The sequence below is a fragment of the Cetorhinus maximus genome, chromosome 19 (assembly GCF_964194155.1).
Source record: "Cetorhinus maximus chromosome 19, sCetMax3.hap1.1, whole genome shotgun sequence".
Taxonomy (NCBI): Eukaryota; Metazoa; Chordata; class Chondrichthyes; order Lamniformes; family Cetorhinidae; genus Cetorhinus; species Cetorhinus maximus.
The window spans coordinates 77,220,943-77,231,659 of record NC_135897.1 but is presented as its reverse complement, the minus strand read 5'-3'; positions in this window follow the sequence as shown (position 1 = coordinate 77,231,659).

The window sequence follows — 10,717 nt, the reverse complement described above, 5'->3', positions numbered from 1 at the left end:
AGATTCAGAGCAGATCCATCAGCTCAAAACTGGGCATCCAGTTTTGTGCTGTTGGCCATCAGCAGCAGCAGAATTTTATTATATCACAATTTGTAACCTCATTCCCCACATATCCCTCACTCCACAATTACCATCAAGCCAGGGGACCAACCCTGGTTCAATGAGAAGCATAAGAGAGCAACACCAGGCATACCTAAAAATGAAGTGTCAAACTCGTGAAACTACAACACAAGACTATACACACTAAAAAGCACGCTTTTGACAGAACTAAGTGATCGCACAAACAATGGGTCAGATCAAAGCTCTGTATTCCTGCCCCATTATTCATAAATGGTGGCAGGCTTGTAAACAATTAATGGGAGGAGGAGGCTCCACAACTATCCTTATCTTCAATGATGGTAGAACCTAGCATTTGCAACCATCTTCAGCCAGAAATGCTGAGTGAATGGTTAATCTTGGCCTCTTGCTGAGGTCACCAGCATCACAGATGCCAGTTTTCAGCCAATTTAATTAACTCTATGTGAACAAGAAACAGCTGAGCATACTGTGATACAGCAAAGGCTATAGGCCCTGGCAACATCCCAGCTGTGGTGCTGATAACTACTGGTCCAGAACTAGCTGCACTGCTAGCTATGCTGATTCAGTACAGCTACAACACCCAAGAAAGTGAAAAATTTCCCAAGTATGTCGTGTGCACAAAAAAGCAGGGCAATCCAATCTGACCAATTACCACCCAAACAGCACACTGTGGTAGCAGTGTATACTATCTACAAGATGCATTGCAGCAACTTGCCCAGGTTCTTTCAACAACACTTTCAAAACTCAAGACCTCTACCACCTAGAAAAACAAATGAAGCAGGTGCGTGGAAACACCACCACCTGCAAGTTTCCCTCTAAGTCACACACCATCCTGACTTGGAAATACATTGCTGTTCCTTCACTGTCTTGCCAGCAAAGCCCACATCCTGTGAATGAAAAAAAAATTCATCCCCTGAACTACCTGCACAAGTGTTACTTAATAGCTTCAGCAAACCTGATAATCAATTGTATTCTAAAAAATGAAATAATGTAGGCAAAAGGTACAACTGCACTATTGTGTAAAATTCTGGGGGTAAATTTTAAAAAATAAAACATTATATCCTTAAGTGATTGCAGCAAATAAATAAAAATAGAAACGTGAGATATTTCTTATAATGGCAGTACATAGCATGTAGACATCGATTCAATCCCCCAAGTCTCAGTTGTCCTCCTTTTGAGGGAGGTTGATGAGGAAGGCAACATGATCGATTGGAACTTGATTGGAGAGCATATTACTCCTTCTGGAGGAAAATGAAATCAGGGCAAGAGACATTCCTAGGCCGTTGTCTTATGCCTTCTAACAACTAGTTGCAAATGTCAATGCTACCTTCCAATTAAAAAATTGTGATCCATTAAACCAGGGATCTGAGGAGAAGTGGAATGATTGATACATTTACCAAATAAAACCAAAAAAATAATTTTGATACTTCAGTAGTTGCCAGTACATAGAGAAGGCTCGCAATTACAATACTGCTAGCCTCCTCTACTGTATTCCTATATTTATTCTTGATATTTAATAATAGAGGCAACAATATAAATAAGTGTATACATAGTACTATTTACAAAGGATGTTCTAACATCTAGTGGCAACACACAGGTACTGCATAATTTATTCCTTGTTTTACGTACTAAACATTTTGAGGAATGGAATAAGAAAAAGCCCAAAACAAAAACAGAATTACCTGGAAAAACTCAGCAGGTCTGGCAGCATCAGCGGAGAAGAAAAGAGTTGACGTTTCGAGTCCTCATGACCCTTCGGCAGAACTGAGTAAAGTTAGGAGAGGGGTGAAATTTAAGCTGGTTTAAGGTTGTGGGGGGGGGGGGGGAAGAAAAGTTGTGGGGTGGGGGTGGTTGTAGGGACAAGCAAGCAGTGATAGGAGCAGATAATCAAAAGATGTCACAGACAAAAGGAACAAAGGGGTGTTAAAGGTGGTGATATTATCTAAGAAAATGTGCTAATTACGAATGGATGGCAGGACACTCAAGGTACAGCTCTAGTGGGGGTGGGGTGGAAAGACTGACGACAGGGTATTACAGTTATAGATTTAAAAATAATGGAAATAGGTGGGAAAAGAAAAATCTATATAAATTATTGGAAAAAACAAAAGGGAGGGGGAAGAAACGGGAAGGGGGTGGGGATGGGGGAGGGAGTTTAAGATCTAAAGTTGTTGAATTCAATATTCAGCCCGGAAGGCTGTAAAGTGCCTAGTCGGAAGATGAGGTGCCGTTCCTCCAGTTTGCGTTGGGCTTCACTGGAACAATGCAGCAAGCCAAGGACATGTGGGCAAGAGAGCAGGGTGGCGTGTTAAAATGGCAAGCGACAAGGAGGTTTGGGTCTTTCTTGTGGACAGAGCGCAGGTGTTCTGCAAAGCGGTCACCCAGTTTGCGTTTAGTCTCTCCAATGTAGAAGTCCATTGAGCCTGCTGCTTCAAATATATAAAACCCAAAAGTTGAAGGCTATATTGTTGGAATGGTTTCTGCCATTGGCAAATGGAAACTGGAATATCAGTCACACTGACACGTATCTCATTGTTGCATGTTATGCTTGGTGGCAGTGAAAAGGGGGTCAAATGGTAGGTTGCTCTGCTGGCTAGTATTGGCTTTGTTACAAAGGAAATGTTACAATAATGAGGTCCCACACCAAAATTCAAGTTGTCCGGACAAGACATTTTTGCATCTTAACATTGCTTACCAAATTTTTCACCTATATTGCATCAATGTGCTGAGAATGGAAATTGTTTTGTGATTCTAACTACACTTTACATAGAAGCAATACTCTTTATATTACATTCACCCCCATCAGTATCTCAGGACTGACATTTGCAGAAGCTGACACTCAAAGCTGAGCATGTTTCAGGAGACCTGTTTTCACTAAGGTTGTCATTGAGTTATATTTTCTCCTCCAGGCTGACATGAAATGGGGACAATTCTTTCCGTAGCTGTGAAGTTTACCACATCATTTGACTTTTATGCTACCAAGCTGTTGCTAGTCACTACAAGGGGCATATGCCAAATTATCAAGTAAGCAGTCATGCATTAAGCATGTATCAGGCAAGTAACAGACACTGGCTTAGAAATATGATGGTATGTTGCCTGTTTTATTCCGGGTGGCAAATGAGATTATTTTAACATACATATGAATTAGGAGCAGGAGCAGGAGTAGGCCATCACTGTCCACTTTTTCTGATATTTCTTCAAAAAATTCAGTAACGTTGACCAGTTATGACCTTCCCATTTGAAATCCTTGCTGACTATTCTTTATTATATTTCCTGTTTCTTAATATTTCTCCATTATTAAATCTTGGTGTAAAGATTCCATTATCTTTCCAGCCACCGATATTCAGCTAACTGGTCCATAGTTCCCTGGATTCGCTTGACATCACTTTTTAAATATAGGAACAATATTCACATTTCGTATTGTTGGCTTTATTATGCCAGCAACGGGTGAAGTACAGACCATTCCCAACCAGCCTGTGCTTGCAAAACTCAAAGCACAGTGTCCAACATTATATGTGATTCCACAATTGGACAACACTTGCTAAACAATCCCAACTGTGCTAAAAATTACATTAAAAACCAATTTAAGATTATCAATCGGGCTCGTAGTGTGGCTCACTCATGCATGTTAGAAGCTTAATATATATTCTCACACAGGGCCCTGTCCTTTGTAGACAAAAGGAACATGTCCACACATTGCACCTTTTTCAACTAAACAAAAGTTTGGGAGCAGCCATTCCCTGATTCATTCCCCATGGCAATGCCTTGACCAACCAGAGTCAACCTGTCTGGTTTGAATTTGCACAAAAGCTTGGCAGTTAACTTTTCCCTGATGTGTTCTCCATGGCAACGCCTCTACCAGACTCCACTTCCCAACTAATCAGCATTTTTCTCATGCAGCATAAATTGTTGTTCCCTTTACCATTGGTATTCTTACGAATTGTCCTGGTGAGTGCAAGATGAAAAGCTTTGACAGCATGACTCTTTTTTTCCAGTTATATTTCTTCACAGCTAAGTAAAATAGAATAAAACGTGTACGCAGCCTCCAACTTTTCCTCTACTAACTCTAGAGAATCTGACACCTGCTCAGCATCTTTTGTTAAATCACAGCTAGCGGTCTGGCAACAGCAAGTGTACATAAAATGTCCAATCAGACACTGCCTATCTGCTCATTTGTCTCATGGTGTTTGCCGATCGGCACAATATTGCTAAAAACGTGTTCGGTGTGTATATTTTTGTCACACGTGTAAAGACGACATGGAATCATGAACACCTATAAGGATTTACAGGAGAAAGGTTTTATAAAGAGAAACATGTTGTAGAACTTTTCAGCCAAATTATTAGTAATAGTAACAACAGGCAAATGCAATGAGATGACCGGAAGACGTAAGATCGGTTTCCTTGTTTGTGAAGAAATACCCAGTGGAATGCGTGTGCGTTTCATTGTTTCAAGATACCGAAGGCCGAATTCTACTGTACTGGAGTGTCTGTCAACCCTCAAACGAAACATTTCACTTTTGGACTGATTACATCCCGTTACTTTTTTTTACTGCATAAGTTTTATCATTTCCTTTTCAAGAATATGGTGGCTAGCTATGATCGTCCATTTCTCTTGCCTATGTGGTTATGTGGTGCTTTGCATTTGGTGTCTCAAAGATCTTCGCTGAAAGCTGTGCCGCCTATTTATTTAACTGCCTGTCGCTGCAGCTACGTGAAACCTTCAACGACATGGATTATGCTTCCTTGAACTTTTCTGGGTTTGGATCCGACATCACCTGTTACTACAGTGTATTCCCACTGTTGACTGTGATGAACCCTACTCTGCTGACTAAGTTGCTGGAAAAGAATGGTCGATGTACACAATGCAGCAATAATACAGATTACAGTGTTGTGGTCAAATTTTACTCTGCTTTCTGTATTCCTGGTGCTTGTTATTTGCACCATTTCCATAAGTTACATTGATTAGACATGATTTCGCTACATGATGAGAGCAATTGTGTTTGCCGTTCTGTTCAGTGTGACAGTGCCCAGTGTCATAGATACGGTTTTTATTTCGAACTTCCCTTAAAAAATCCAACCATATTTTTAAAAATTTCTGTAGACAACGCATGTGGCTTCTCTTCGCAATCATTTTCAATGAAAGCAGAATAACAGAGCGGATTTGGCCACGTCAATTTGATGTTCTGGGATAGAGTCATCAGTGGTTCCGTTTGTTTAGTTTCCTGACTTTATGATCAACTGTGTTATTTAGAATATGGATTTAACAGTTTGGTTAAGTCTCCACAAATCCTCCCAGTTTGCTGACACAATAGGGACAACGTTGCTTTTGTTAATGAGCTTTGTATTGGCGATTCAAAGATTTGCCTTTTTGTATACAAAATTAATAAAGTTTCAAACTTTGATGATATAGGTGACATGAAGATTGTGAACCACGCCTACTTCCAGGAATTCTGCAGTTGTTTCCTTTATTTGATCGTCTATTGAGCATCTATTAAAATTATTGGCTTCCAGAAGGCAAGTAGATGGCCGTATTGATGAAAATGCTGCTTGAAAATGTTAATCAGCATAGGCCAAAATAATTTACAATAGGTTAAATTTTGTATGGTGTGTAGAAGGGCAACTCAATGGGTCCATTGCCTTTTCTTATCCTTATGTTCATAGAGAACTTCTCCACTTACCTTGCCACCATTATCAGAATTTCATCACCAAATTTCTTTCATTAGAATGCAATTTGTACCATTTGTAGAAGGGCAACTCAATGGGTCCATTGCCTTTTCTTATCCTTATGTTCATAGAGAACTTCTCCACTTACCTTGCCATCATTATCAGAATTTCATCACCAAATTTCTTTCATTAGAATGCAATTTGTACCATTCCTTATTATTTTAAAATATTACTCAGCTGTAAAGACCAAGATTGAATAGTATGATTCTACCAAGCTGGTTCAGTTCTTCCTTGGCGGCTGGTATATTGGCCTTTATTACATGGTTGGAGTATAGGAACATAGGAGCAGGAGTAGGCCATTCCACCCATCAAGCCTGCTCTGTCATTTAACTCGATCATGGCTGATCTTCTACCTCAATGCCAGCTTTCCTGCACTATCCCTGTATCCCCTGGTGTCATTGGTGTCTAGAAATCTATCGACCTCTGCTTTGAACATGTTCAATTAGTGACCCTCCACAGTCTTCTGGGGTAGAGAATTCCAAAGGTTCACACCCTCTGACTGAAGAAATTCCTCATCTCAGTCCTAAATGGCCTACCTCTTATTCTGAGACACTGTCCACTGGTTCTGGACCCCCAACCTAGGGTAACATCCTTCCTTCATCTACCCTGTTGTGCCCTGTAAGAATTTTGTACGCTTCAATTATATCAACTCTCATTTTTCTAAACTCTGTATAATACAGGCCTAGACTCCTCAAATTTTCCTCATAGGGCAATCCTGCCAACCCAGGGATTAGTCTGGTGAACTTACGTTGCACTCCCTCTTTGGCTAGCATATCCTGGAGACCAAAACTGCACATAATACTCCAGGTATGGTCTCACCAAGACTGTATACAACTGTATCAAGACTTCCTTTACTCCTGTACTCAAATCCCCTTGCAATAAAGGCTAACATACAACTTGCCTTCTTAATTGCTTGTTGCACCTGCATTATAGCATTCACTGACTTATGAACAAGAACACCCAGGTCCCTTTTGGATATCAACACGTGCCAATCTCTCTCCATTTAAGGAATACTGTGCATTTTTGTTTTTCCTACCAAAGTGGATAACTTCACATTTTTCCACATTATATTCTATCTGCCATGTTCTTGCCCACTCACTTAGTCTGTCTAAATCTCCTTGAAGCATCTTATACTTGAAGTATAAGAGTAAAGGAAGTCTTGGTGAAATTATATAGAGTTTTGGTGAAACTACACGTGAAGTACTGTATACAATTTTGGTTTCCGTACTTAAGAAAGGATGTACTTACCTCAGAAAGGTGCAATGAACGTTCAGTAGATTGATTCCTGGTTTGAGAAGGCTGTTCTTAGTAAATTGAGCCTATATTCTTGGAAGTTTAGAAGAAAGAAAGGTGATCTCATTGAGATGCTTAAAATTCCTAGAGGGTAGACGGTAAGATGTTACTTTTTCTTGGCTGGCTGGCTGACTAGAACTATCAGAGTGTTGTCACAATCTCAGAATAAGAGGTTGGCTATTTAGGATTGAGGAAAGGTTTCTTCAACCAGAGGGATTTGAATCTTTGGAATTCTCAATCCCATATAGCTGTGGATGCTCAGTTAATGTGTATATTCAAGACTGAGATGGATACATTTTTGGACTCTATGGGGATAGGGTCAGCAAGTGGCGATGATGTAGAAGTTTAGTCATGATCATAATGAATGGCAGAGCAGGCTCGATGAACTGTATGCTCTACTGCTCCTATTTCTTATGTTTTTATGTTCTCTAGCTTAGGAGACTGCAACATGGGTAGGAAGTTCATTTTCATTTTTGCATGACAAACAATAACTTTAGTATCTTTAATACAGTAAAACATCCCTAGGCATTTCATAGGAGCTTTATGAAACAAAATTTAACACTGAGCCATATAAGGACTGATGAGCAAAAGTTTGGCCAAAGAGGCAAGTTTAAGGAGTGTCTTACAAAAGAGAAAGGTAGAGAGATGGATAAATTTGAGGGGAGAAATTTGGGGAGAGAATTTCAGAGACAGTTGAAGGCACAACCACAAATGAGAGAAGATTAAAATCAGGGATAAGCAGAGGACAGAATGGGACAAGGGCTGAGGTCTTGGAGGGTTGTAGGGCTGGAGGAGGATATGAGTTAGGTAGGGGTGAAGACAGGGAGAAATTTGAAAACCGATCAGAATGTGACAATTGAGGTATTGCCAGATCAGGAGCGGGATGTAGGTCAGCGAGCACAGGAGTACTGGGTGAACTGGACTTGACTTGATGTGAGGTAGAATACACGAAGTCAAGTTTTGGATGAGCTCCAGTTTTTGAAGGGTGATAGCCAGAAGAAAGTTTGGACAGCCAACTTTTCCCTAGCCTATCCCAGGTCCCACTCTCCATTTCCCCTGGCCAGTTAGAAGGTGAAGATGCTCGATGCTTTTTAAAGAATATTCACAGATGACAGACACATCAATGGCTCATTTCAGCTCAATTAATCTTGTCCCCTCACATTCCTTCATCATTCTGTCTCTGACACCCACCCCTTTCCCACCTCGCCTTCCTCTCCCTTCCCCACACCGTCCCTCTCCCCCACCCCTCCCCACTCCCCCTTGCCTTCCTATGCCCCTCCCCGTTACCCACTCCACCCCTCTCCCTTTCCCACTCCATCCCCACCCCTCTCCCTTTCCCACTCCTCTCCCTTTCCTACTCCACCCCCAACCTTTCCCACTCCACCTTTTCCCACCCCCACCCCCTTTCCCACTCCCACCCCCACCCCCTTTCCCACTCCCACCCCCACCCCCTTTCCCACTCCCACCCCCTTTTCCATGCCACCTTTCCACTCCACCCCCACCCCACCTTCCCACTCCACGCCACCTACTCCCCTTCCCACCTCACCCTCTCCTCCCCCTCCACCCTTCTCTTTCCCACTCCGCCCCGCTTCCCCATCCGTCCCTCCCTTCCTTTCCCACTTTGCCCCTCACCCTCTCCCACTGTCTCACAGACTACTCAAGCAACAGCGTGACAAAGTCATCCTCACAGAACCATATCTTACATCCCAGACACCACCATCACCATCCCTGGGTATGTCCTGTCCCAATGGCAGGACAGACCCAGCAGAGGCGGTGGCACATTGGTATACAGTCGGGAGGGAGTTGCCCTGGGAGTCCTTAACGTCGACTCCAGGCCCCATGAAGTCTCATGGCATCAGGTCAAACATGGGCAAGGAAACCTCCTGCTGATTACCATATACTGCTCTCCCTCAGCTGATGAATCAGTGCTCCTCCATGTTGAACATCACTTGGAGGAAGCACTGAGGGTGGCAAGGGCGCAGATTGTACTCTGGGTGGGGGACTTCAATGTCCATCACCAGGAGTGGCTCAGTAGCACCACTACTGACTGAGCTGGCCGAGTGCCAAAGGACATAGCTGCTAGACTAGTGCTGCGGCAGGTGTTGAGGGAACCAACATAAGAACTAGGAGGAGTAGCCCCTCGAGCCTGCCCCGCCATTCAATACGATCATGGCTGATCTCAACTCAGCCTCAACTCCAATTTCCCGCCCTCTCCCCATAACCTTTCAATTCGTTTCGAATTAAAAATCTGTCTATCACCTCCTTAAATTTATTCAGTGCCCTGGCATCCACTGCACTCTGAGGTAGTGAATTCCACAGATTCACGACCCTTTGAGAAAAGTAATTCCTCTCCATCTCTGATTTAAATCTACCACCCCTTGGCCTAAAACTATGGCCTCTCGTTCTAGAATGTCTCAGAAGGGGAAACATCCACTCCACGTCTACTTTGTCCATCCTCTTTAGCATTTTATATGCCTCAATTAGATCTCCTCTCATCCTTCTAAACTCTAGCGAGTACAAGCCTCAACTGCTCAATCTCTCCTCATAAGACAAGCCCCGCATCTCTGGAATCAATCTAGTGAACCTCCTCTGAACACCTCCAATGCAACCACATCCTTCCTCAAGTAAGGGGACCAAAACTGTGCACAGTACTCCAGGTGCGGTCTCACCAATGCCTTGTACAGTTGGAACAAAACTTCCCTATTTTTATACTCTATTCCTTTTGCAATAAATGCCAAAATTCCATTTGCCTTCCTTATTACCTGCTGTACCTGTATACTAGCTTTCAGCAATTCATGCACAAGAACACCCAGATCCATCTGCACTGAAGCATTCTAAAGTTTCTCTTCATTTAAATAATAAGTCGCCTTTTTATTCTTCCGACCAACATGGATAAGAGGGAAAAACATACTTGACCTCATCCTCACCAACCTGCCTGCCGTAGATGCATCTGTCCATGACAGTATGGGTAGGAGTGACCACAGCACAGTTATTGTGGAGACAAAATTGCACCTTCAGATCGAGGATACCCTCCATCATGTTGTGTGGCACTACCACCGTGCTAAATGGGATAGATTTTGAACAGATCTAGCAACTCAAGACTGGGCATCCATGAGGCGCTGTGGGCCATCAGCAGCAGCAGAATTGTACTCGAACACAATCTGTAACCTCATGGTCTGACATATCCCCCACTCTACCATTACCATCAAGCCAGGGGATCAACCCTGGTTCAATGAAGACTGCAGGAGAGCATGTCAGGAGCAGGACTAGACATACCTAAAAATGAGGTGTCATCCTTGAGAAGCTATAAAACAGGACTACTTGCGTGCCAAACAGCATAAGCAGCAAGTGATAGACAAAGCTAAGCGATCCCACAACCAATGGATCAGATCTAAGTTTTGTGGTCCTGCCACATCCACTCGTGAATGGTGGTAGACAATTAAACAACTCACTGGAGAAGGAGGCTCCATAAATATCCCCATCCTCAATGATGGAGGAGCCCAGCACGGCAGTGCAAAAGATAAGGCTGAAGCATTCGCAACAATCTTCAGCCAGAAGTGCCGAGTAGATGATTCATCTAGGCCTCCTCAGGAGGTCCCCAGCTTCACAGATGCCAGTCTTCAGC